At 42.9% G+C, this 27,163-nt stretch overlaps 1 protein-coding gene across 8 annotated transcripts in view; it reads left to right on the top strand.

The window, feature by feature from the left end:
• Mitf (melanocyte inducing transcription factor) overlaps window positions 1-27,163 on the top strand; it is a 221,250-nt gene that overhangs the window by 66,099 nt on the left and 127,988 nt on the right. The window contains exon 1 of one of the 8 annotated variants that reach the window (XM_076567448.1): window positions 26,176-26,680. The exons of the other annotated variants lie outside the window; for them this stretch is intronic. The gene's annotated coding sequence lies outside the window, so the exon portion shown is untranslated. Of the gene's footprint in view, window positions 1-26,175; window positions 26,681-27,163 lie in introns of those variants that run through there. 8 annotated transcript variants of the gene reach the window in all.

Consider the following 27,163-nt stretch of genomic DNA (forward strand, 5'->3'; position numbering starts at 1 on the left):
CGTTTTAGCTGGGGTCATTCTTGTAGATTCCTGGGAGTTTCCCTTGCACCAGGTTTCTACCTGAACCCCAAATGCTCCCTTTTCCAGTCAGCTCTTTCAGTACTCTCTGTCCCACCCTACCCCCACCTGATCCCTCATGTTCCCATTCTCATCTCCGCCCCCCCCCCCGCCCCCCGAGTCCACCTATGAAATTTATTTCTTCTTCCTAGGGAGAGCTGACTGTTTCTTTTGGGGCCTTCCTTGTTACTTAGCCTCTCTAGTTCTGTGGATTGTAGCATGGTTATCCTTTACTTTACAGCTAATATCCACTTATAAGTGAGTATATACTATGTTTGTCTTTCTTGGTCTGGGTTACCTTATTCAGGATGATTTTTTTTCTAGTTCCATCCATTTGCCTTCAAATTTCATGATGTCATTGTTTTTAACAGCTGAGTAATACTCAATTGTGTAAATGTGTAAAACATGTACCCATTTTCTTTATCCATTTTTCAGTTGAGGGACATCTAGGTTGTTTCCAGGTTCTGACAATTACAAATAAAACTGTTATGAACATAGTTGAGTGAGTGTCCTTGTAGTATGATTAAGCATCCTTTGGGTATATGCCCAAGACTAGTATAGCTGGATCTTGAGGTAGATCTATACCCTGTTTTTAGAGAAACCTTCATATTGATTTCTAAAGTGGCTGTACAAGTTTGCACTCCCACCAGGAATGGAGGAGGAGTGTTCCTTTTGCTCTACATCCTTTCTAGAATGAGCTGTCACTTGTGTTTTTGATCTTAGCCATTCTGACAGATATAAGGTAGAATCTCAGAGTCATTTTGATTTGTATTTCCTTGATGGCTAAGGATGTTGAACATTTATTTCTTTAAGTGTTTCTCAGCCATTTGAGATTCTTCTGTTGAGAATTCTCTGTTTAGATCTGTACCCAATTTTTAAATTGGATTATTTTGTTTTTTGATGTCTAGTTTCTTGAGTGTTTTAAAAATATATTTTAGAAATCAGCCTTTGTCAGATGTGGGGTTGGTGAAGATCTTTTCCCATCCTGTAGGTTGCCATTTTGTCCTATTGACAATATCCTTTGCCTTACAGAAGCTTTTCAGTTTCATGAGTTTCCATTTATTAATTATCGATCTCAGTGTCTGTGCTATTAGTATTCTATTCAGGAAGTTGTCTCCTGTTCTAGTACATTCAAAATTATTCCCCATTTTCTCTTCTATCAGGTTTGACTGAGAAATTTTTAATGGACTTCTTGTTTATGGGCATGTAGAAATGACCCCTTGCATATGAGCATAGAGCAATGGTATACACAGAGCAGAACTTTGTCCCATCAAACAGTTTAAACCATAATACACAGTCATCTCCACTCTGAGCTGGTCTTTCAAGCAGTGTTTGTTGGTGCTGCCTGTGTTGGTGGCAAGTGTACAGTAAAGTGTACATACTGTATTCAGAACCAAGGCTGTAGTGCAGTTGCATGCTGCAACACTAGCAAGCTCTGCCAGAAGCACCTTGTATTCACTATGAATTTCATTTAGAATTAAGTTTACCCATGGGACATTCAGGAATCTTTTACTATTGCCAAATTTTTGTGAACCCCCTACACTCAGTTATATGACCCCATATGGGTTTGTGAACCACAGTGTAAGAAGCTTGGATCTAAAGTGAGGAATGCTTGGATGTTATTTTCTGATCTTTGACGACTTGAGAGTCTTTTCTTCAGTTTGATTAATAGGGGATTCAGACATATAGTTAAAGAATAATTCACACGAACTGTCATTGCTTTGATGGAATTAATGATCAAATACTGGCGAATGCCCAAAGCAGATGATTTCATGACCTCTGTTTAAATTTATCTTTCCTTTTTCAAGGACAATTGGTAATCAAAGACTTTTTATGTTGATTAAAGTCTACTAAAAAATGAAAACGTAACTTCCTTTATTCTACCCCCATGGCTGAATTTGATGAACCTAGCTTGTCTACAACAACATGCATGTGGGCAATATCTTCATTTACTAAGTGTGGCAATTAAGGGAGAACACTCCATGATGAACTTTTGTGCTGGATAAACCACATTGATTCCTTTATTTGGGTCAATGTTCTTTCTACAGCATTTGAGGCACTGACCTCATCAAAGCAGTTAATCTTCTGGTGACCCATTTTGTAGTGCTGTGGGTACCATGTTGCTCCTCTGGAGTCTGTCTAACATACTGCTTATTTAGAAGCTAAACCCAGTGATTCAGTTGCCAAGTACAGTGACAGGAGTTAAGGGAATCTTGATAATGCTCTCTGTTGAGTGGTCTGTTACAGTGGAAAGCTGCTTAGTGGCTCTCTGTTTTTATTGATAGGAAACAATATATGTTTAACATTAGGGTGTACTAGGCTGGGGACTTAGCTCATTTGGTAGAGTTCTTGCCTAATATGCATGAAGACCTAGTTTTAACCTTCAGCATGCATAACTCAGGTGTGGTAATGCTCACCTGCAGCCCCAGCAAGCAGGAGGTGGGTCAGAAGTTCAAGGACACCCTGACTACATAGCAAATTCAAGACCAGCCTGGGATAAGACCCTGTCTCAAACAAGATTAGGGTGTACTTTCCTAAGATATTTATACTTATTAGTAACTCAACTATTACTCTGTAACTACTTTATGTAGTGGCTGTGCTTTATCCCTGGGCATTCAATGATGAAATAAAATGAGCATGTAAGTTTTAGACCACTTGGACACTTCTGTGAGTCAGATGGGCTACTCTTAATTGCTTTGCGCTGTCACCTGAAGACAGATTCTGGTCCAGGAAAAGTGGGAGGAATGGTGATTTCTGCGTAAACTGGACAATGCCTCTGTTCTGTGAAGCTCTCAGTCCATGAAGGAGGCAGAGATGAACTCAGTGATGATAGTCGTTATCAATTTATAGCTATAAAATCTGTTACCGGTCGTATAATAAGGGGATTTGGTCTGGTTATGGCCTAACGAAGATCTTCCTAGGAATCAAAAGGTTTTATTGTGACCCAGAGAAAGATTAGGGAAAGAGTGTTTCAAAAAGAAAAAGCAGATGTAAAAAACAAGGTTTTGGATGGCAGGGGAAGATGGTGCGTTCATGGAATAGCAAGAAGACCAGGGTGACTCAAGCAGGGGGCCTCCTCGTGGAACATATTGTGGGAGGTAACTAAGAAACCAGCAAGCGTCCACACCGCGCGGGACTTTGAGCATCCAGGTAAAGACCGAGAGCTTCACCCTACCTGCTGTGGAGAATCCTTCCAGACGTTATGGAGTAACAGGGATTAGGAGGATGTGACTCACATGACTGCTATGTGACAAGTTCACTCGGACTGCGATGCAGAGAAGGGCTGAGCAGAGCTGTGTGAAGTGCAGCAGGGAGCGTGACAAACATCTGGGGAACATGGGTAAGTGGCTCCGTGGGTCGGACTGAGGGGCTCTTAGGACGTTAAGGATTCCGGAACCGTGGAGTCACAGCGAGGAAACCGTTAGAGCTGACCTTAGCAGCAGTGCTGCATGGGGTGTGGGGAGAAAGGTTACTAGGAGTGTAAGGGGTGTGGGCATTCTTCTGGGTCCCCCATTAAGGACATACAGTTCTGTTGTGTCTAGTCAGCATATTTTGTAAGTGGATTGGGAACACTGAGCAGACGTCAGTAGCTCTAGGGACTTTGGTGATAGTCCCCAAGTGACTGAGAAGGTCTTGAGAAGTCTACATCTCAGAGAATATCAATTTTATCAATGACTAGGTGCCATCTGGATACCATCTATTGAACGGCCATAGAATAGTATGCGGTGTCTATTGAGGAGAGCCACAGGTATTTAAATTCGTATGCTGGAGCTAGCTCTGCTGCGTCATTGATCTCTTAACTGATCTCTCCCACATCAGTCTATTGGGCAGTGTGACCAAGGTGTCATTTAGGATGCCAGAGCAACAATTTTCTAAACAATAATAGCTTGGTGCATTCAGAGGTTAAGGTTGCAACTCCCAGCTGCTTCCTTATGATCAGGTACATCGTAGACACTGGGTCCAACTGGTTTATCACGTGATCCTTTTACAAGGCTGTTGCTCATATTAAAGTATGATGTAATGGAGCTAATGCATTGAAAATAAAGCCTCTGAGCGTCACGTGAACATATACAAACACTACTAAACTAAGTATGCCTTTCTTTGTAAAACATATGCTGTGTGAAGACTTTTGCTTGGGCCTACAGTGGAGCATCAGGCGAGCAGTGGCGTCTGAATGCAGATGTAAACACAGAGGTAAAACACAGGATAATGTGCCATAGTTTGCTCTGTTTATAGGCTTGGTGAACTCATTCTGCCTTCTTTGTGTGCATGGCCTTTTAGAGAGCGTTGAGCAGGCCTGTCTCGAGTCTCCTATAGTCTTAGCTCAGATATGGCCTAAGAAAGTCAAATTTCTATTTGCAAGAAAAATTCTGCATATTCTTTAGAGATTAAAGGTTGGCTTTCAGCATCCCAAGATTCTTAAGATGCCATTTTCAACATTCTTCCATAAATACTTATTTTAATTAAATAAGGAGGGAACCTTTGATGGGTTTCTCTTCATTTCTTTTGCTTAGTTCTTGGTTGCTCCAAATGATGACACTTCTACCCTAATAAGACACAGAGATTCAGTTTCTATTGATGGTCCTCTGTGTAGTTTTGGTGCCTGTCCTGGATCTTACTCTGTGGACCAGGCTGGCCTTGAACTCACAGAGATCTGCCTGCCTCTGCCTCCTGAGTGCTGGGATTAAAGGCATGCACCACAGCCACCACCCGGCTGAATGATCCTTTTTGATTGAATGGATATTGGGGAATGTTAGAAACCTTCTCTGAGGCTCACTGTCCACCCTACCCCGTTTTCATTTTCTTTAGTTCATCTTGAGTATTTATGGTAAGTTCATCTAATTTTGGTCCTCCATCCAGAATTTTCAAAAGCTTCCCACAGAGTTTGAAACCCACCTTGTGGTAAGATTTGATACTGAGAATGATTGAAAGGTGTCCGTGTTCAGGAATAGCTTAGGTGGCTCTGACTTCTGCTGGCCCGTTCACTCCATTACTAAGCACCAACTCACACTTTAAACTGAATGTGGCAAGTGTCTCCATTCAGTTCTTGACACTTTTTACATGGAATTACATATATGACATCCATCCAGCCTCTTTACCTTAAGCTGAACCATTTTATTATTGCCCAGTATGAGCTTGGGGCAGCCCAGGGATTTATATGACAGCATTATGCTCACCTTTGAAAATTAAATAATAAAGCTAGTATTTAGAATAGTTTTCTTGTTATTGTTTTGTTTTTTTTCCTATCAATTTTGATCTTTGATCAAAAGATGAATCTTGTATGCAACTCTAGAAAGACATGATTTCAACACTATAATCAGTAAAGGGCACATGTTGCTTTAAGTCTTAGGGTCTTTCTTAGCTTCAAAGTCCTCATTGGTAGCTGTCCATGATGGTGCATGCTTACAGCACCAATCTCCTGCCAACTGAAGCAGGAGAATTATGAGTTTAAGGCCAATGTAGGCTAGATAGTCAGAATATCTTCAAGGAAAGGTGGAACATTTTGCTATGCTGTAGCAGTTCCTTACAGGGGAAGGCGTTCTCCGAACCTTTCACATAGCAGGTACGTGAGTGCAGTTCCACATGTGAACAGAGTGAGTAAGAATTGGAGAGTGCGGGTCTGGAGAGATGACTCAGCACTTCAGAGCACATACTGCTCTTGCAGAGGACCTTACTCAGTTCCCAGGACCCACATCCCGTGACTCACCACTTGTAACTGCAGCTCCAGGGGATCTGATGCCTCTGACCTCTATGGGCAGTTGCATTCATGTGTACATACTCACATACAGATACGCACACGTACACATTTAAAAAGCAATCTTTTTTTTTTTTTTTTTTTTTTTTTTTGGTTTTTCGAGACAGGGTTTCTCTGTGTAGCTTTGCGCCTTTCCTGGGACTCACTTGGTAGTCCAGGCTGGCCTCGAACTCACAGAGATCCACCTGGCTCTGCCTCCCGAGTGCTGGGATTAAAGGCGTGCGCCACCACCGCCCGGCTTAAAAAGCAATCTTTAGAATCCCTAATTTTGGAAAAAAAAAAAAAGGTGGGTGGGTATTGATATATTCTGCATTGATTTCAAGGTTCTATTAGTGCTGCTTATGTTTGCATGTTAAAATGAACAAGGGAGCTTTGGAAACACTGCTCTCAGGTTGGGAAGAGTGTCCAGTCAATAAAACATAAGGACCTGAGTTTACATTCTCCAGAACCCACACAAAAAACCAGGCATTGAGGCCTGTGTCTGTAATCACAGCACTGGGGAGGAACGTATATCCCTAGACTTCACTGGCCTTCAAGACTAGTTTAATTGGTGAGTTCTAGACTGAATAAGAGACTGTTTATGACACACACACAGACACAGACAGACACACCACCACCACCACCAAAACCCAACATTGCTGTCTGAGATTTGGATGACTGATTGGAGTGAAAGTAGGGCACTGATAATACTATTGAGTCTCACTGGAGGTGAGACTTCATGCTCTAAAGGTAAGGTGTTTCAAGAGTGTTTACATGCTGGAGTTGATGATAGAATTGTCATTAGTTATCAAGGGATATAGCTTGGTATACAAGGAGAGCTATACCACTGGCTGTGGACGGGACAAGTTTGATGCTCAGTTTCAAGAGGAAATCTGTGGTTTTGAGATGCTGTATATAGGGACTATGGACATGAGAGCTGTACCACTTCTTGCCACCTTAGTCAAGTCACTATGCAGTGTCAATAGTCTCACCCTTAAAATAAATAAAAAAACAAAAACAAAAACAAAAACAAAAACAAAAAGGACCTTGGTTAAATGCAGCGAGGGTGCCTATACAGTGGTAGCATTCTTCTGTTCTCTAGTGTGTTGATGAAATGGCCCAGTATATGAGCTGTCTGTCACCAGAATGGTTTCCTGCCTTGTTGCCACCTTTCCCCACAGACAATCAAATTAGTGGGCATTTGTCCAGAGCTTGCCCTATTATCAGCTAGTCAACGTAGAAGAACTTCCTTGAGAGAGAGAGACTGGTGATATGCATATTTTTGTCATTTTGGAAACACAGAACTAAGAGGAAGGCCTGGGAGACCTTGGTAATCACCTTGGACCCTGTGTGAGCCACAACAATGTATATAAAGGGTGATATGATACAGTAGCTGTGCAAAGCAAAGTGCGTGGCAGTATAGCTACATGGCCCTGAGACTAAATGCTGGTGAAGATGCCTTTGCCTCTGACCTGTTCTCAGTTCTAACCCCTGGAGATGAAGCCATATTCACTCCTGTCCCTGAGCTACTGTGAGATTTCCTGCTGTTTTCTGGCTACTTCTCCTTCCCTGCATTCCCCTCAGTGGGTTTCTGTTCCTTGGTAACCTCAAATGCTTTGAGTAGAACATTAGGTCAGGAGACACTTTTCAGTAACCAATAGGGCAATACTAAAAATAGAAATGGGGCAGAACAATAAGCTAAATAGTGCAATGTTGTGGAAAGAATGAGGATAGTAAATTATAGTCTTAGCCCTATCCCAAAAATAGCACTGTAACCTTATCCAAGGTGCTCGACACTACCAGGGTTGTCTAAAATGGGAATAGTGCAATCTCATAGGGATAGTGTCATGAAAAAAAATAGACTATGGTTGTAGAAATGATTTGGGGAGGCAAAAGGGCATGCCAGTGAGGGGTTCTCCTTGCTAGCTATTTGGAGATTGCTGGCTTTTAGACATTGGTTTTCAGCCAGGGGAAGGGTGTCTGGGAGGCCACCTTCGTTAAGGGTTCATTTCCCTCTCTAGTGAGATTTCTTTGCTCCTGTCTGCTTTTGATAGTCACAGTCTGATTTTTCTCCCAATGGTTATCATTCATCCTTAGAGTTCCTGATTATTTAATGCCTAGATTGGCTCCAAGTTTTCAAATATATATTCTAAGGTATCCTCAGAATTTTTCTGTTTTTAATATGAGTTGTGATACCAGAACTACTTGATATCTGTGTGCTATGGGTTAGTGACCAAAGCCATTGGCATTCTTTCCTTGCATTTCATGAAGGGCAAGAGTTGGGTTGTGCGTGTAAATAGCTTGGTTGGTTTTCTTGTCCTCTGCTGGCACATGTAAAATCATTGTGTTGTCTTGCACTCAGTGAATTGAGAGTAATGGGAAAAATAAGGGTCAAATGTTTTTCCCGATTGAACATGCTTAGTATCTGCAGAGATGGATCCAGAGTTAGCCATGGTTTTCTTATCCAGAGATGTTGCTGAGGCCTCCTGTCAACACAGTAAGGGAGCTAAGGAAAGGGGAGGTAAAGGAGAAATCCAGTGTGCTCGGACTCTGTCCAATCCTTCCCTTCCCCTATGTATTTACACCAAGTGGAGTATACTTCTCCTTCCCGGAAGTGCTTCTGTGTCTGAGTACGTTAATACATGACAGCAATTCTTTTTCAAATTGTAATGGCTACTTCTCCTTCCCTGCATTCCCCTCAGTGGGTTTCTGTTCCTTGGTAACCTCAAATGCTTTGAGTAGAACATTAGGTCAGGACAGCAATGCCACCTACAAATTCAGATTTTCAAGAGGACTTTTGATGGGTGCTCTTTGTGGAAAGACCCAGGCCAATGTTCTCTGCAGTCCAGATTGCTTTAGGGAGAAGGTAGAGTTATCTGGCCCTGCACTAGAATTCTCCTGGGCCCTTAGCAGCTTTCTGGGGCTCCTCAGATCCCAGACATTTGAGTTTCCTTTAGAAGGAGCAGACTTTATTTCTCTCAGGAAAGTGTGAATGGAGACTCTAGCAACATTTTTGGAAAAAAATTCACTGACAGGTGGTTAGAGATCATAGTATCGGGTCAGGAGACCAGTACGTTTTAGAGGGCATCCCTCCTCTCCCCTTATTATTATTACTTTTTTGATAGATGTCATGAAAAAAAAGTGAGGAGATGTAAGGCTGTTAGGTACAAACCTGAAATGTGCTTCACCAGGCTCTGAAAGAGGCTTGGCTAATCCAGTCACTTCTGTGATTCCATTGAGAACCACAGTAACTAATGAGGTACCCGTGTCTCTAGAAGGTGTTAGATGCACGTAGGCAATTTGGTTCTTCTTTGTTTCATCTGACCCTGGTCCACGAAGGAAATGGCAGTAAGTTCAGCTTGTGGAAACTGGAAGGAGTGCCATGCCATTGGCCAGTCCGCTGCGTGTCTGGACTGCTTCTTGCTTTCCTTCCACAGACATGGGTCGTCTTCCCCAATGCAGTGAGTTGACAGTGTCTCGTGGTATTAGCATGGTGTATATTATATAATGTGACTAAGTCATCAGTTGCTTGATTCATTTAGTAAGTCCTGTAATTTCCTATTTTAAATATATTTTGTTACATTTAATTGTGTGTATGTGTGTGTGTGTGTGTGTGTGTGTGTGTATTGCACAACTGTGTGCATTCATGGAGGTCAGAGGATAACCTTTGGGAGTCAATTCTTCCACCATGTGGCTTCAGGGCATTGAACTCGGGTCATCATGCTTGGTGGCAGGCATCTTTCCTTTCTGTGCCATCTTATCAGTCTTCATTCCATATGTTTAAACTATTACTTTTATTTCCATTTTTGTAAACTCTCAATGTTGCTATTGCTATATATCAAGGAGATGCACCAGATGTTATTTCTAATACTTCACGTGAAACATGGAACAAACTTCCAGGTGTGCTCGCCCCATGGCATCACATGGGGTTCCCTCAGCTCCCTCGATACCATTGTGTGGTAAGACATGTCAAGTGCGGCCAGCAAGCGAAGCCCTCTAGCTTTGGTGTCCAGGGTTTTCATTAGAGTGCATATAACGTCTCTGGGAGCTGAGTCAGATCCATTACTCCAATTCCAGAAGTTCCTCCCTAGTCAAAAGAAGCATTTACCGTAAATCATGCTATTAGGATAACTGGTTCTGGTAAATTCATATAGAATGGTCCAAGGCCCCACAGTTATAAACATAGATATTCACCATAAGTAACATGAACCAAAACCTGAGACATACAGAAACACATAGCAAGCCTCAATTCCATGTAGATCTTTGGGTGCAGGGGTTAACTCCCAGAGCCACTCTTGAAGACAAGCCTCTCTTGGCACTCCGGCACTCTATTGGGTATGAGCAACTCTGTCTTGCTAAACTGATTTTTTTTCCTTCCTAGCCTAATCCCCCATTGGAAGCTAGTCATTGTGAATGCTGAACCTGTTGGATTATGGATTTTCATCTTCCTTTAAAGAGTAGTTTATTTTCTTATTGATCAGCTTGAATGTTTTCAGGTTTATTTTTAAACTTTGAGATTAGATCTAGAGTAGTCTTACTTATTGTCTCATTCCCTCTTCCTCTCACTGTCTGTCTGTCTATGTCACATGTATGTGTGTGTGCAGGTAGATATGTGTGCAGACACATGTAGAAGCCAGAGGGCAATTTGGCGTTGTCCTCAGGCTCCCATTGTACCTTGTTTTTTTTTTTTTGTTTTTTGTTTTTTGAGACAGGATCTCTCACTGCCTGGAGCTTGTCAAGCAGACAAGGTGTCCCAGCCGTGAGCCTCAGGCATCTGCGTCTCTTCCTCCCAGTACCCTGACAAGCATGTGTCATGACACCAGGCTTCTAGGGATGGAACACGGGTCCTTAGGCTTCCAAAGCAAGCTCCTTGCTGCCTGAGCTGTCTCCCTGTCCTAGTCTTCCCTTTTCTGGGGTCTTACTGAGTATTCTAGGTTTAAAGAAGTCTCTTCTCTGTGGCAGGTTGCAATCTGAACATCTTCCACCCCACTGTGAGTTCTGAGAGAACTTCCTTATCTGATTGCCTGTTCTTTTTCTAGAAGATGTTCTCTCTCTTTTTTTAAAATTCACTTATTTATTCTTCTCTCATATATTACATCCTGATCACAGTAATATATGAAGATCGCAGATTCCCCCTCCTCCTCCCTCTCCAGTCCTCTCCCCCTAATCCACTTCTCTTCCATTTCCCTTCAGAAAAGGCCAGGCCTCCCAGGGATATTAACCAAACTGGTAATTGTTCTTGGCCAAGTCCCAGAAATCCCACCTGCATATGCATATTGATATCTAGCTAAAGACTACAGGTTTCTGTGAAGTTTTCCACATCTTTTTATTGTTCTAGTAGGGGGAAGCCATGCTTATCTTGATGTTTGCTTCCCTAAAACACAAAGTAGGCATGGAGTCCTTATTTGTCAAGTGAGCATGGGAATGAACTATAGTCTGGGCTTTTGGGCTATAGATTTTGGTGTTCCATTTGAAACACATTAGATTTAAGTAAGACTTGTGTGTAAATGTCAATATCTACTTTATAATTGGATTGGAGGTCAAAGGTCTATTTTTAAATTGTGGAAAAGGGTATAGGAGTAGCTCAGTGGTAGAGTGCTTGTCTAATGTGTGAAGCCCTGGATTTCCTCTTCAGCAGTCAATAAATGAGAGAAAGCGCTTGCTCTTAGGGAAGCAGCACTATATTCCCTATCAATAGTTATTTAATTTACTCAACTGTCTGGAATGTGGCAGCAGTGGGCTGAGGCAATGGTTAAGTGCTTGCTGAGTGGGTATGAGGACCTGAGTGTGGATCCCCAGCACTCATGGAAGAGCTGGTAGGTGGCTCTAATCGTCTTACTGGCAAGTTGTGTGTACAGAAGAGCCCTGGGACTTGCTGGCCAGCCAGCCAGCCTGAGGTACTATGCTCCAGGTTCAGTGAGAGACCCTCTCTCAAAAAATCAGGTGGACTATGAAAGAGGATGACATTGCCCCGATGTTGCCCTCTGGCCTCCACATCTACCCACATCTACCCACACATCCACCAACACATACGCACACATAACAATACACACAAATACAAAACACGATTGCAAGTTTATATGCTGATGGAGAAATTCAAAGATTGACTTGTTTAAATGAAAAGCAGTAATTCTCTCTCTCTTCTCAATCTGATTGAAAGGTTAAAATTTCAGTAAGGTTACTGTTGAGAAGGGAGAAATTTGTGTTTATATATATTATCACTACACTATTTAGGAAAGGCAACTGTACTTACTGAGTTAAAGGCCAGATGGGAATAAATATTAAACTAAAGTGTCTTAAAAAAATATTATGTAAAGACATAGAGCTTTCTCAGTATTAGACATGTTTCCGTTAACTTTCCTCAGAGGATCACCCTAACCAAGGCTAGCCTTGCTTTGCCCCTCTTTGCAAAGACGCTATATCAAAAGAGGCAGCGATTGAAGTCCTGCCAACGTCCAGATGCAGCAGCTGGAAGAATGAGGTTCAGAAGGTCACCATTTGGAGCTGCTCAAGCCAGGCCAGTCTTCCCGCTGTGGTTGCAGGTCTGCTTGGAGAAGTTGGTAGTTCTTTTGGGCCAGCCTCGTTCCATGACACCAGATGGGCCGCAGTGTAGCTGGGCCAAGGGAAGCCAGAGTGTGAGATCTAAGGTGTAAGATGCTGCCCACAATAGTTGTATGTACGCCACCATGTACTTGTAGCCAGAACTGTTTGTGTCAGAAGAGAGAAATCTTAAGAGTTGCATTTTCTGATATGGTAGCGTTACATACAGGTGCCGCACCCCCTCTCCCATTCCTTGAAATATAGTTGGCCCTGATTGTGCTTGTGAGGGTAAAATCCACAGCAGATTTATTTTTTAATGTAAAATATTTTGTCAATTTTCATATTTTTATTCTTTTGACATCTTCACACATGTATATAATTTACCTTGATTATAACAGCCACTTGTTAATCATTTATGAGTTTTTGTTGAAGTAGTATTTGAGACATGTTGAGTTAAATATGATAACAAAAATGATCTTTACCTGCATTTTGTTTTTCCCTTTTAATACAGCTGCTGGAAAGTGTATATGTGCCTGTTTGTTTTAATTCTGTTTCTGCTGAACAGGAGCCTGTGGGGGCATCTCTACTAGGAACATGCTCAGACACTGCTCCAAATTATACTTTGATTTTCAGTGTTGATTTAGGAATCCATCATCAAGTATGGAATTAAGTCCTTTGGATTTCCAAGCTAGTCTCTCGGTAACCTGTTAGCGCATATGCAATAATGAAAGCAAGAATGCAATTTTTTTCCAGTTAAAAAAGCAATTTCTAGAAATCATGAGCTTTGCAGAGCTAAAAATTCATTCTCATTGTTTTATTTTTAAGCTCTATTTTAAGTTTCTGCCAGGACAAAAATGTTCAGTCCCTTCTGGGTTCTGATGTCCTGGTAAAACTTCTTTGTGAACCTTGGGGATATGATAGAATTGGCACAAGAGAAAATTAATTTGGTTGGGATCCATGAATGGAGCAGAGGTAATGTGCAGGCCTTGCAGAGCCTGTTATAATCCATCACTGTACAAGTTTAGCTAGGATGCCGGGCTGCCCAGCACCTTCTGCTTGGGAGAGCATCATGCCAAGATTCACTCCTGTAAAACTCTGCTTTTCTGTATCAGAAGAAGGTGTGATCACAGAAGTCATGGGCATACACATTCAATGAAATGGCTTGTGTCTGTTCTTCTGGACGTATGGTGTGTGTGCCTGGGTACACGCTGTGTGTTCTGTAATAAAATTAAATGATGTTCACCACAGTGTTTTTCTTTCGCACTGGTTGTAGGATACTTTCCTACCACTTATTTTCTAGTAATTTGAACTCAAAACTCACTGCATCAGAGGTGAGTCAGTGCCAGGATCCCTAGTCTGTTTATCGCATGACACTGGACACGGTGATAGAATTAGAACAAGCTGCCCCCACCCTCATCCCCAGGCTTGCCGCTCTTCCTCTTCTTTCTCATCACTGAGGCCCAGAATCCAGAGCTGGGTTGGAGGCTCTGTGTAGAAGTGCATTCCAGAGCATGCACACTAACTGGGCTATAAATAGCATCTGCCCTGACAAAGCTGGGATTTTCTCAGCTCTGGAGACATTGAAGCCTTTGTTTTGTGGGTTGCTGCCCCCTCCCCTCACGCTTGAGTCATAAAGCCCGAAAAACTAATGAGGTTGCTGAAATGTAAAATCTAATTGGTGAGATGTATGGGAAACAATGAGAGAGCAGATCTCTAAGCCGCCATTCAAGGCCACTTCCCCTTGGCGGCCCTGCGGCTTGCTCACTTTGCTTCGTATTGTTCCAATCCCTCGAGTTAAGATGTTCCTTCCAGAAGGATCAAATTAGGCTTAGATTGGGGTTGGGGTGTATAACCATATAGGTTAATATAAGGATCCTGCATTCCCCATTTAGAATAGGGGAAAAATCCATGAAAGAAAAAGTACGTTGTATTTTCTTGACATATATATATATATATATATATGTGTGTGTATGTGTATAATATACATATACTTGATTACATATGTACATACAGATATAAACTTGATTGTATATTTTTGTGCATGCATATAAACCTGATTATATATATGTACACATATACAATTGTTTATGTATCTGTATAAACATATACATATGTGTACATAAATATATGTTACACCATACTATATATAGCATCTCTATGTATCTACACAACATATTATCTATTATACCATAAATAATATTAAATATATGTTTCTTAAATATTTAATATAGTATATGTATATTAAATATTTATATATAATACATATATATCCCAAAATGATTTGCTATTATATTCTGTGTGTATATATAGTAGTTTATCTATCGAAGTATAACCTATATCTGACTTGCCTATTGTTCCTGAATGGCCCTGAAGTAAGAATGGCTTTTATAGTTAGCATTTTTGCTAGTCATCTGAAATTGAAGAATCGAGAAACAAGAACAGGCAAGAAAGAAAGAAAGACCAAACATGGCCCCTCGTGTATAAACTACATGCCTGGTCAATGGGTTTTTACCCCTGTACCCAAAAGGTGCCTGCTGCCTGCTATAGGATGTGCTTGCTGTTAGATTCACCCACAAACCCCTAATTCCCTTCTTAATTTCCCAATGGTTTTCTTTCTATCCCTGCCCGGTCCTATCAGAGGCACCGAGGAAGTAAAGTTTACAAAGTGACGCCTCTGCCTTCACAGACCTTTCATTCCTGTGGAGGAAAAAGACCAGACCTGTGGAGCGCACAGCAATGAGAAACTGATGAACAGTCACAGGGACACAAAGCAGAGTGTGAGGCCGGGTGGCCCTCACCGAGGGAGGCCTGTGTGGCTCTGCTTCCCTCTCTGCTGTGTGCTGCGGACTGGTGACTAAGCGATTTTCCAGAGCTTGAATTCATCCATTCCCACCCCCACAACACACCACTTGTTTGCTTGTCCTGGGTGCTTCCTTATTTTCTGCTTTCTTTCTTCCCCAAAGTCTCCTTCTGTCCTGGGTAAAGCTCATCATGCCCCTGCTGTCAGTTGGCGGCTCTGAGGTACGCCTGCCGGTTAACGTCTTTTTCCCTGTTAGCCTTTCTGTGACTTAACGTTTCCTGCTATGTCCAGCATGGAGCTGTGCTTCTAGCCTTGTTTTTGTGACAATGAGCCCAGGCTACCTTAACAGAGTACTCCCTCCGGGCCAGGTGGTGTACAGAGCAGATACTTATTTCCCCAGACTATGATGTCTAGAAGTTCAAGGTCAGGGTGCTGGCAGCCCTAGTTCTCAGGGAGAATGTGTTCATCTTGCTGTTACCTACCTTCTGATTGTGTCCTCACATCGCCTTTCCTGAGTGCAGGCAGATCTGCGTCTTCCAAAGAAGGGATGAGTCCCACCTAACCCTTGACTCCATCTCTACCTGACAACTCCAAAGCTCCCTTTGCCAAATACTTTAGCTTTGGTTTGTGGGGACAGACTCCCATGTGCGAATTTTAGGAGCCTGTAAACAGCTCATAACAGTAGTTTATGATTATTTCTTTATTGTAAAACATGAGCTTGGGTTTTTGAAATTCCTTTTGGCATCAGGGTCTTCCCACATGTGTTCTCTAGAAAGCCAGACTGTTTTGCTTGAACTCAGTGGACTCGGACACAAATGTTTGACCCTTGTCTTTATTTTGGATCCTTCCTGCTGTTAGAATCCTTTGTACCAGATCACGGATGCTGCTTGCCTAAGCAGTCACAGACTGATTTGTTTTGTGGTTCAGAATATGCCCTCTAGCCTGTGTTTTGGCTAGCAGACTGACCAGAGCATGGACAGAAGGCCACAGTTGACACATCCTGAACACACGTAGGCCTCAAATTGTCCTCTTTCAAAACAGTTACAACAGTCATGTAAATGGCTAAGTAAAGGTCAAATATGAGCACATTATTTATGGCTCAGTTAGAGATTTGATAGCCAAAGTGTGTCAGCATTTGTCAGAAGACTGGCCCTGCCAGTCACTGTGCCAGCCTGCAGAGCGTCGCAGCCAATGGCGCTTGGGATGAATTCAGAGTCTAGTAGGAAGAGGACCGTCAGGATGGATGCCAGGACACAGAAGCACCACACATGACTCAGAAGTAGTTGCATTATTCTGGCCTGCTTACATCTTGACAGTTCTCCTCCCAACGAATCAGTTTCATCACCAGTGATAAGGGCACCTCTCCAAAGAACATGGCCTTGTCTGTGACATGAGCATATGTCTGTAGTGTGATGGGCTCTTAGGATTTCATGTGGTTGATTGAAGTAGGTACGTCATAGTTTTTCCTCCTCTAAGATCCAAGTTGAGGGGTTTAGGGGGATGGCTTTCTTGGTAAGATGCCTGCTACCCAAGCATGAAGACTTGCTTTGATTCTGGAGCATCCCTGTAAATATCCATAGATGGTGGTGTTTTCCTACCCCCAGAGCAGAGAAGAATGAACTAGATGACTCTGGAGCTTTCTGAGCAGCCAGTCTGGCTAGTCTGTGAGCTCCAGTTTCAGTGAGAGGTCCCCATCTCAAAAATCAAACCAAGGTGGAGAGTGAGCGAGGAAACACCTGACTTTGACCATTGCTTCCTACATGTGTTACAAACGTGAACATATACCACACACATATCACATACACAAATGAGTGTAATATGTACACAAAAAGTGGGGGAAAACAAATGTAGAAGACTCAAATTCAGCCTTGACTCTCTGAGCTATGAAAATAGGTGTGGGGCTTTTAGATAGTACAATGTTCATCTGTGTCAGATGGACCTGGACCCTGTTGGTGGCACTGTGTTCAGTCAGGTGGGATGCTGGAGAGACATTGCAGGAGGAAGGAGTTTTCCTTCTTACATCTGGGTGCATGCTCACAGACTCCAGGAGCTCTCCTGGTTTCTGCAGCATGCTCACGGACTCCAGGAGCTTTCCTGGTTTCTGCAGCATGCTCTCGGACTCCAGGAGCTTTCCTGGTTTCTGCAGCATGCTCACATGGACTCCAGGAGCTTTCCTGGTTTCTCCAGCATGCTCACGGACTCCGGCAGCTCTCCTGGCTTCTCCATGGCTTGGCTCTGGTAGCATTGGAAGGATCACGCGTGCTTGTTTTCTGCAGTGGTTGTGATTTCTTTATCTCTCAGCTCTCATGGTGTGGGTGGCTTCTCATCATCAGAGTCCTCCCGTTCCTGCTGTGCACATCACCAAGGTTGTTAGAAGCTTCCCTTAACATCACTCCTTGGGCTGTTATGTAGCAGGTAACTTTGTTGGGACAAGTTCCCATGACCAGCTTTTCCTGGCAGCCTAGAGGATGGATTCTAATAAGATCCACAGATAAAGCATCACTGCAATAAACCTCAGCTGAGGAGGGGAAGGCCTTAACATGAAGCCTTGCTCAGAAGCAGGTAATGACTGCTCCTTCTATCTGCCTTTCCTGTATTCTTTAGGGCTCCTTTGTCACTTCCCAGCTGATCTGTTCCTGTAGCCAATCCTGTCTTCTGTTAGCCTGCCATTTCAGGCTACTATGTGCTTCCTCCCTCGGGCTTGGACTTTCACACCATGGCCCATTGATAGACCTCGGTTCTGTTCCTGCGTTGTGTGTCAGCCCGCTTTTCTTTGCTGCAACATCTACCTATGACAAATCAGTTCTAGAAAGAAAAAGCTGATTTGGCTCTTAGTTTGGGAGGTTTAAATCTGTGAGTGACCGATGGTCCCTTGATTGGCTTTCTGCTGGAACACCACAGTGAGAGTACATGGTAGATCAGAGTGCTCGCCCTCATGCCCAGGAAGAAACGAGAGAAAGAAGACACCAGGGTGAGTGGTGTCATTTTTGGGCTGGTGGTTCTGGGTTCGATAAGAAAGAAGGCTGAACCAGGCACTGGTGGTGCACACCTTTAATCGGGAGGCAGAGGCAGGCAGATTGCTGTAAGTTCAAAGCCAGCATGGGCTACAGAGTGAGTTCCAGGGTAGGTTCCAAAGCTAAACAGAGAAACCCTGTCTCAAAAAACAAACAAACAAACAAAAAACAAAAACAAAACAAAAAAGAAAGAAAGAAAGAAGGCTGAATGAACCATGAGAAGCAAGCCAGTAAGCAGCCTCCATGGCCTCTGCATCAGCTCCTGACTCTGGGATCCTGCCCTGTTTAGAATTCCTTTCCTGACTTCCTTCAATGATGAACAGCAATGCTGAAGTGTAAGTCAAATAAACCCTTCCCTCCCCAACTTGCTTCTTGGTCATGGTGTTTCAGCATAGCAATAAAACCCTAAGCCAGCACCACTGGAGAGAACAAGCCTTTGAAAATGTGGGTTTTTAGGAGACATTTGAGATGCAAACTGTAGCATAAGAAGAAGTCGAGGGGGTTCTAGTGGATTCATGCAAAGGAGCCTGCATGTAATGGTGCATGTATGTGCTATTATATCTGGCGGAATAACTTAAGCTTAGGAAAGTCTCTGGCCGTGCAGGGAGAGCATGATGCTTCTCATCATCCTGGGGTAAAACATCACAAACTCACCATCTTGCCTGTGTTGGGAGCTTTCAGGGGCTGTGGACCAGGCTGCTGAGGGGCCCAGTTGGTTTGGGGGCACTGTCAGCAGAGCTGTTTATCTGCACTGATAATCCTGAGCGATTAAATGGACCATCAAGGGTGGACTGCTTCTCCCCTTGCATCCTGAGATAGGGCTGCAGGCGGGCCTCCCTCTGTTCCTCTTTCCGTGTGAGTCCTGCAGCAGCGAGGTCGCGCAAGTGCCACTAACGCCCGGCATAAAAGAGACAGCACTGGAAGGGGCTGCTTTGACATGGTCTGGTTTGATGCTTGCCTGTTTGAGGTTGAAAGATGACCACAGGTGAAATTGGGTGCCTCACTCTCAATGTGTATGTACCCCCTGAGAAAAAATTCCCTTCAGTCCATCTGAGTTGTCCTCATCCTCCTATAGTTATTATTTATAAATCTTGAAACAATGTACTGTGGACTTTATTAAAGAATACTTGGTGGCTGAGGGGATGAATTCCTGAGTAAGGCATGAGGACAGCAGTTTGGATACCCAGCACACATACAAATGTTAGCCTGTGTGATGGCCCCTCCTGTAATCCTGAGCTCACCTCAGCTGGAGCAGGGGATCCCCAGGACGAGCTGACTAGCTAAACTACCTGATCACTGAGCTTCGTGCACAAATTAGACCCTGCTGCAACATATGAGGTAGACGTGTGATCGAGAAAGGCACATCACATCGACCTGTGGCCTCCATACAAATATGGATACATGTATACCCACACACATGTGAGCATGCTTATGTGAGTGCATATCCACCACATACGCACACAAAAATATTCAGGGGTTGGGCAAAGAAAGACATGTCTTTAATGTGTTTGTTTATATATAGAATCTATAATTAAACTATATATGGCATGAGAACAGAGGGGTGACTATTTGTGGGAAAGGAAAGGGACCAATGGAGGACAGGAATATGGAAGAGCGGAAGGGTAACATGAGCAAAACACAATGGTATGTATGTGTGAAGGTTCTTAACGAAACCATTTGTTTAACAAACAGCTTGAAAGTAAATGTTTAGTCTAGATATGTGAAAAGGTTAGGTTGGAAATGATTTGAATAGATACATTATTTTTGACATAATATCGTACTGAAGTCTAATATATGTAGAGAAAAATGCATACTTCTTAAGTGGACAGTATGGCAAATATTTTGCAAATATCTGATTAATTGATCTGATAAATGAACTCTCAGTTCTGTTCATTGATTACTTCTCCCTAGATCAGGGGTGACCAACTTGCAGCCCATGGGCAATGTGCTTCTCAGGAATGAATGCTGCCCACTTTGTCTGTAGATGTCAGGGATCATATTGCTATGTCCCAAGGTCAGACACCTGCCCTAGGTGCCTCCTTCCTTCTTGTATATGCTTATTAGCAACCTCTCCTCTCCTCTCCTCTCCTCTCCTCTCCTCTCCTCTCCTCTCCTCTCCTCTCCTCTCCTCTCCCCTCTTTCCTCCCCTCCCCTTCCCTCCCCTCCTTCTCTCTACCCTCTGCCTCTTTTCTTTTTTGACCTTTATATCTGCTGTCATGCCAAACCAGTAATCAGGCAATATACCAAATACACAGAAAACCAAGTTTGTAAGCTAGGGGCCCAGGCCCCCGAAAACCTCGTTTGTCTTTAAAACATGCCTGGGCGCTGGGCGATAGTGGCGCACGCCTTTAATTCCAGCACTCGGGAGGCAAAGCCAGGCAGATCTCTGTGAGTTCGAGACCAGCCTGGTCTACAGAGCAAGATCCAGGACAGGCACCAAAACTACACAGAGAAACCCTGTCTTGAAAAACCAAAAAAAAAAAAAAAGCCTGGGTATCTGTGATGGGCAGCATGTAACACCCAAGGATTCCACAGGATGGAAGCTCTGGGAAGCTTCAAGGTGGTGGTATTGGATTCTGCTGCTGGGAAATGCACATGAGATTTCCACTTAAGACCATCTATGCCTTTGTGTGCAGCTGGCCTCAAGCTATGACTCGAGGCCCCAGCACCAGGCTAATCGGAGCTGATGCTATGTGCAGCTTGCTCCGCTCTGGAATGCACATTGCTTGGACTTTGGGAAAATCATTAACTCTCCTTGGCTTAAGGAGCTTTGACGAGAGATTGCAGGATTATGTGTGTATAGTTTCAAAGGTTGTATTTTAAGATGAATAATTTAAGAAGATTAGCTAGCATCCTTCATTAATCTGCAGCTATTTTAATGATAAAAAGGACAACCTACTTTCACCCCAGAAGAGAAATATGACAGTTTCGCCTATAGGTTCTGTCTAATTAAAGTTTGTGTCAGTTGTAGGAGGTGGATGATGCTAACTAACCTGGAACTGATGAAGGAAAACGTCTGTGGCCCAAGTCTACACAAGCTCAGCAACTTTTCAAAACTTTACCATACTGCTTTACATGACAAATATGCTTCTGTACTGCTTCAGACATAGAAAGGCAGACTATAGTCATAAAGAGACCATGTCCTAAATAGACGAATTTAAAAATTACTGGACATGAGATGAATCTAGTGGGAATTATTCTCCTCAATGTAAAACCTGTTATGAAATGAACAATAATCTGACTTGATTTCTGTGTTTAAAACCTGGCTGATTTTGGTCTGAAACCTAATCAAATGTTAACTCACCTTTACATCTGACATCACAAGCATCATGGACTTGTTAATTTTATTTCTTGGTGGCTCATATAAGTGTGGGATAGGAATTAGCAGGTGGCAGAGAGCTAATTGTTTCATTATTTGCTGGAGAAGAAAACATTGACAGTGAATTAAAGGATGGACTCAAGTGGTGTGTGTGTGTGTATGTGTGTGTGTGTTTGTGTGTGTGTGTGTGTGTGTGTGTGTGTGTGTGTGTGTACATGTGTGTTCCAAGTGTGTCTTCTCAAAGTACCCTCAGACTAGACTGGACTGGTTTATAAACCAGATCTACAAAAGATATGGTCAATAACATGTACAGCAAAAGGAAAGTATGCTCGAGTCTCTTCAGTCTGGTGATAGGAATTCAGGCCTGCATATTTATTTGATCTGTTCAGCTTTTCATCCCATGCTTCTGAGAATTCACAGTTATTATAATGGGCAAAAGTATTCATATTCGATTGTGAATTGGAAAACAATTGCTAGAGACAAGTTGGGAAGTGGGGGGGGGGGAGAGGGAGGAGTCAGTATTACTGCAATGGGAATGTGGTATAAATTTTAAAGCCACCTTGACATGGATTATAAATATGGAAGATTGTGACTCATGTCCCAGCAGGGTTTTAAAGTCCCTGTCCTTTTATTTCTTGCACAATTATTTTGTTTGCAGTGGTATTTAGATCTACCTAGGTCCTAGACAAGAACTACTCAAGCTTTCTCTATCTACATTTTCTTTTTTCATGAAAAAATTTTACTTGATATAGGTATATAAAATACATTTGAAAAGCAAACATTTACTGATAATAAATCATAAAGGAGTTTATTCAAAATGATTTTTGATATGCATATAATTTTGTTTTTATTGAAGACTTAATTCATATACTAGTAAGTGGATCTGGCTATATATTTTATATAAAGAATTAAAACTTGGCTGAATCTGTGACACTAGAGGTCACAGAACATCTTCAGCGGTTTTTAGAGTTAGCTTATATTTTGATTGTATGATCAGGGTGCTGAGAACACTGCCTTATATAAACAGGTAGTATAGCAAGGCATGGTGTTGCCATAACTTTGGAAATATCTCTTTCCTTATCTTTCCAGGCTTCAAATCGTCCCTTGTGGCATCCTCTTACATTTTCCCCTGCATTCGGTCTTATCCCAGAGCTTAAAAGGAATGACAAGTTAGCCTTCCTCTCCCCACACTTCCCTTCCCTCTTCTGTACAGTGGAATCATGCTGTTGAGTGCTGCAGAATTGCTAGAGGGTGAAATGAGGTGATGCATATAAAGTGGCCAGCACGGTGCTTGCTGTAAATATTGGCTGCGGTGATGCCCATGGAGATCACTTAAGGTACAGGTCAGCATGATGCCTGGCAGTTTGCCGTGATGCTTGGCACGAGGTTGGTGAGAGTAGATGACGGCTGTCAACAGTTGCATACCTCCATTATTACCTCCACTAATGATGTGCTTGCTCCCAGATAGTCAGCAGAAAGGAGGACACTAGCAGAAGATTTCAGACACCCAAGAGGTGGCTTGGCTTTCCTTTTCTCTTCTTCCTTTTTCTCCCTTCCCTATGCTGGGAGTGACCGGTTTTTCTCTCCTTGTCACGCAAAGGAAGTTCTGTCAGATCTAGAGCCTGTCTGTGGTTGTGTGCTATGATGGTGGTTGTGAGGGCGGACTTTTCTTTTTCTTTTTTTTTTTTTTTTCCGGGGGTAACATTCTGTGTGAGTGTCTCTCATTAAGTAACTTACCTGGATCCTCAAGATGTATTTCCACACAAGTATTCCACAACAACCTGGTTTTCTGGCTCCGATTTCATTTTCATGATGGCATTTTAGGTAACTGCCTTACACATGTTGATATGTCTAAGTTACTTGTCCTTCCTCATTTACCCGTCTGTAGCAGGTTAGTCAAGGCCGCTCCACTTGAACCTGGCAATTGCTCAGTCAGCAAGTATTTACTGTTTGTCCATGGAGGGATGGCAGACAGACATGATGAAAGGTGAGCTTTAGAGGTTAATCTGGAGGCCGAAGATGTAACTGGCATCCCAAAGTCAGCAGGGAAGGGAGGATACGTAGGAGACTCAGCCAGAGTTGGGTGGAGGAGGGCTCACAGGAGTAGTATACGTATGTACAAAGTATGTATGCCCAGAGTCCCAGGGTCCAGGCAGTTCCTCAGCTCCAGTGTCTAAATTTACATTTCATTAGCAGTGATGATCTGCAGTTCTGCTTAGTCCTTGCTCTTGCCTATACTTATTATTGCTCAAAAACTTAGTAAGTGAATACAGTACCTGTCACCCCATTCTCTTTCATGACTTCTGTGGAGCTGGGCTGGGCAGTCCTGGCTCCATCTCTCCTGAAGTCATAGACACATGGTGGCTACCAGGCTTTCAGAAGAGGAAACCATTGGTGACATGTTTACATCCCTGTTTATTGTATTTTTCTGTCTCCAGGATAGGGCTGGGCTGGGGCAAGGCAGAGAATCTTCTTATTCGGCATCAAGCAATCTGATGCTGCGAAGAAATCGGCAACTGTTTATCAAGTGTCTACTGTGCAGTAGGCTTGGTCAAGATGGTTTCCGTTTTTCTGGGCTGTTTCATTTTCTTTAGTCTGGTCTTTCCTTTAGAGTGAATTCTCGGACAGGCCCGTCCTTTGCCATTCTGTCTTCCAGGGCACCTTTTCTTTATCTTATCACCCACTTCAGTGGCCTCATAGCCCTTTCCCTGTTTATACTGGGTAGCTGTTGGCTGCTTTGCTTCTTGTATAGATGTTGCCTATGACACCAAGCAAAGGTCTGTGATAGCCACCCAGGCATCTCTGTTGCTCAGGGGGCACTCAGTAGGAAATTCTTGATGCTAGTAAAATCTGCACTATAGATGAAAACAAATAGCATTTTAGTATAAATATAACCCGAACAGGGGACTTTAAACAAAGTACCAAATAGGGGGCAAGCTTGCAGTGAGAACTTGCTTGATTTTTCTGAACCTCAGATTTAACTGGACACCTGGCGGTGTCCTTTGCTAAACCTACCAGCCTTGTTAACTGGGATTTGCTATAGTGTTTGATCACAGACACTCAGGATATGTTTGAATGAGTGAAGAGTGACTACACGAAGGGATGTATTTCTTTACCCTGAGCAGTTATTTTATAGCTATGAGATGTGCAGACAATATACTAAGCCTGTCCCTGGGCCCAGAGTCAGTCAGTGCAGCAGGGGGATGGGAGTCCGATTTTGGAGGAGGAAGTCTTTGGCTTTCAGGTCATGTTCAGATCTGTGTACTGCATCACTCTGCCTCACTTCATTAAGACAACTTGACTCCTGTGGCCATCAGATTTCTTGTCTGTGTCTTAAGCTGGACTCTCTCAGGAAGCCCAGAGAGAGTTTACAAGAGGCCCAAGAATAAGGTGAGGATGGGCAGTGAGGAGCATGGCAACAGCGTGGTCGTCCTGAGCCCACAGGGATACTGATGTTCTTAGACTGTCATTTCCATCATTGACGTCCTCCTAGTGCCCCCCCCACACACACACAGTACCACACAGCCAGTCCTGGCCCCACAGCTTTCCAGATACATTCTCTCCTTCCCCCATCAGTGAACATGCCCACATGCTGGTTCCGACTTACTGGTTCTGGCTGAGCTTACCTGTCTGTATCCTACATGCAGAGGGGTCAGGAGACAGAAACCTTTGGATTCTAATGCAAAAACCATCTCTATCTCCTTGTAAACTCAAGAAAAGAGGGTTCTTGTTTGTTTGTTTTACTCTAGGAAGTGTCTCAAAAGGAGCTGAGGAGCCCGAAAGATAATGTGTCCACATGGTACCAACATAAAACTATGGTAGCACTGTGCCTTGTGATGTTTTCTTGAAAAAGCCATTGTTTTCAACTTGTTAGAAAACTAGAGTGGTGTTTTCTTGAGAGAGAGAGAGAGAGAGAGAGAGAGAGAGAGAGAGAGAGAGAGAGAGAGAGAGAGAGAGAGAGTTTGTATGTGGCCAAACTGGTACTCCCAGGAAGTATGTGATACATTTACAAATAAAGCCCTCAGCTCTCTGTGGGGTGGGGTGCAGTGGTGGCTCTAATTATGTCTGAATATGCCGTCAAAATTTCCCTTTCTGAACGTATATGATCAAAACAGCTAACGTATTCAAAACTTGCTTATTTAACTGAGCAACACTATAGGTCAGAAATTCCTCATCCACAGTTCTGAAATCGAAAAGTCTCTCTGAGTGTTGAAGGGTATCAATTTTTTTCTGATGTCTCATTTGGCAGAATTCCCTGAGATGACAGAAGGTTATTTATAGTCATTATTATACCACTTAGTTGAATATTCATGTTTCCCAGCCGAAATACTAATGTGCTTGATTACAAATATTGCTTTGATCTCAATGAGGATATTTTACTGTATGTGGTCTCTTTTACCCTAATAAAATTTGGAATATTCACATGTTCAACACTTATCAATCTCCAAGGTTTTAGTGTTTTTGAAGTATATGGTTATGTTTGTATATGTATGTTTGTGTGTGCACGCTTGCACATGTGTGCATGTGTGTGTGCGTGTGTGCGTGCGTGCGTGCGTGCGTGTGTGTGTGTGTGTGTGTGTGTGTGTGTGTGTGTGTGTGCCTGCAGGAAATATGTACATAGAAGGTTCTAGAAGGATACAGTGCTTAGTTGCTCCGTTTTTAATGCAAGGATCAGGTAGAGAGACAATGAGAAATTGATTTAAGCCTCAATATTTCTAATAATTATTAGAATCAAACAATATTAACTTTTTCAATTCAAGAAGAGAGAATAATGTTGAATGGATATTTCATGGGGCTTAGACAAATAATAGAAGTATAAATTGTCAAAGCTGATTTGTCTGCCAGGCCATGTCTTCATACATTAGCTCAACAGAGACCCAGAAAAAGTGATACATAAAACAGACAGCCTCCTGCCTCTTGGATAAGGGCTGGGAATTGACATCAGCAAAAAACACTAATTTCACTAAAGAAAATAAATAAAAGCACATAAAAATGTGGTGAGTAAATGTAACTGCTCATACTGGTGACGGGTTTGGCATGTTTTATGAAGTTGCAACGATTACTCATCCACCATACATTTGCAGAAGTTCTTTTACAAAAGCCAGATGCACAGGCAGTCACAGGGGTTAGTAGGTGGATGGGGAGATTAAGCCCAGTGAAGTTAGGTAGCTTGTCAACAGGCTCTTCTGTGTCAGCCTATGAGATGGCTCCTCAGGGTAAGTCTGATTTTGCTTTTTCAGGGCTTTCGGGAGAGTGGCAGAGAAGGGCTGGGCAGCCGCCTTTTGCGTGGGTTACATAAGTCACCGATTTCTTCAGTGAGAAGGGCATTTACCGGACTCTAGCATATTCTGGAGTTTCTGCTTCCCAGCTTCATCTCCTGTTCATTTTTAGTGTCTGATGTCCCAGGGTTGAAAAGGCCTGCAAGGGGACTTTCTGAGCTCACATGTGAGCGTGGAGCTGGTGTGTGGAGATTGGTAGGGTGCAACTGCAGCCTCCAGTTCTTTATGAGGCAGTTTCTGGTTATCGTGGCACACTGCTCGAGCTTGTTTATGAGCTTAGCCAGGGTTTGGTTTGCTGAGTGGTGACCACTGGTGCTTTGTGATATGTAGCAATGGTTTTCTTTCAGACTGGAAAAATGTCATACACCAGTCAAAGTGAAGTCAGTTTTTTTTTTTTTTTTAACTTATAAAAACTTTAAA

Source organism: Peromyscus maniculatus, chromosome 3 (genome assembly GCF_049852395.1).
Source record: "Peromyscus maniculatus bairdii isolate BWxNUB_F1_BW_parent chromosome 3, HU_Pman_BW_mat_3.1, whole genome shotgun sequence".
Classification (NCBI taxonomy): Eukaryota; Metazoa; Chordata; class Mammalia; order Rodentia; family Cricetidae; genus Peromyscus; species Peromyscus maniculatus.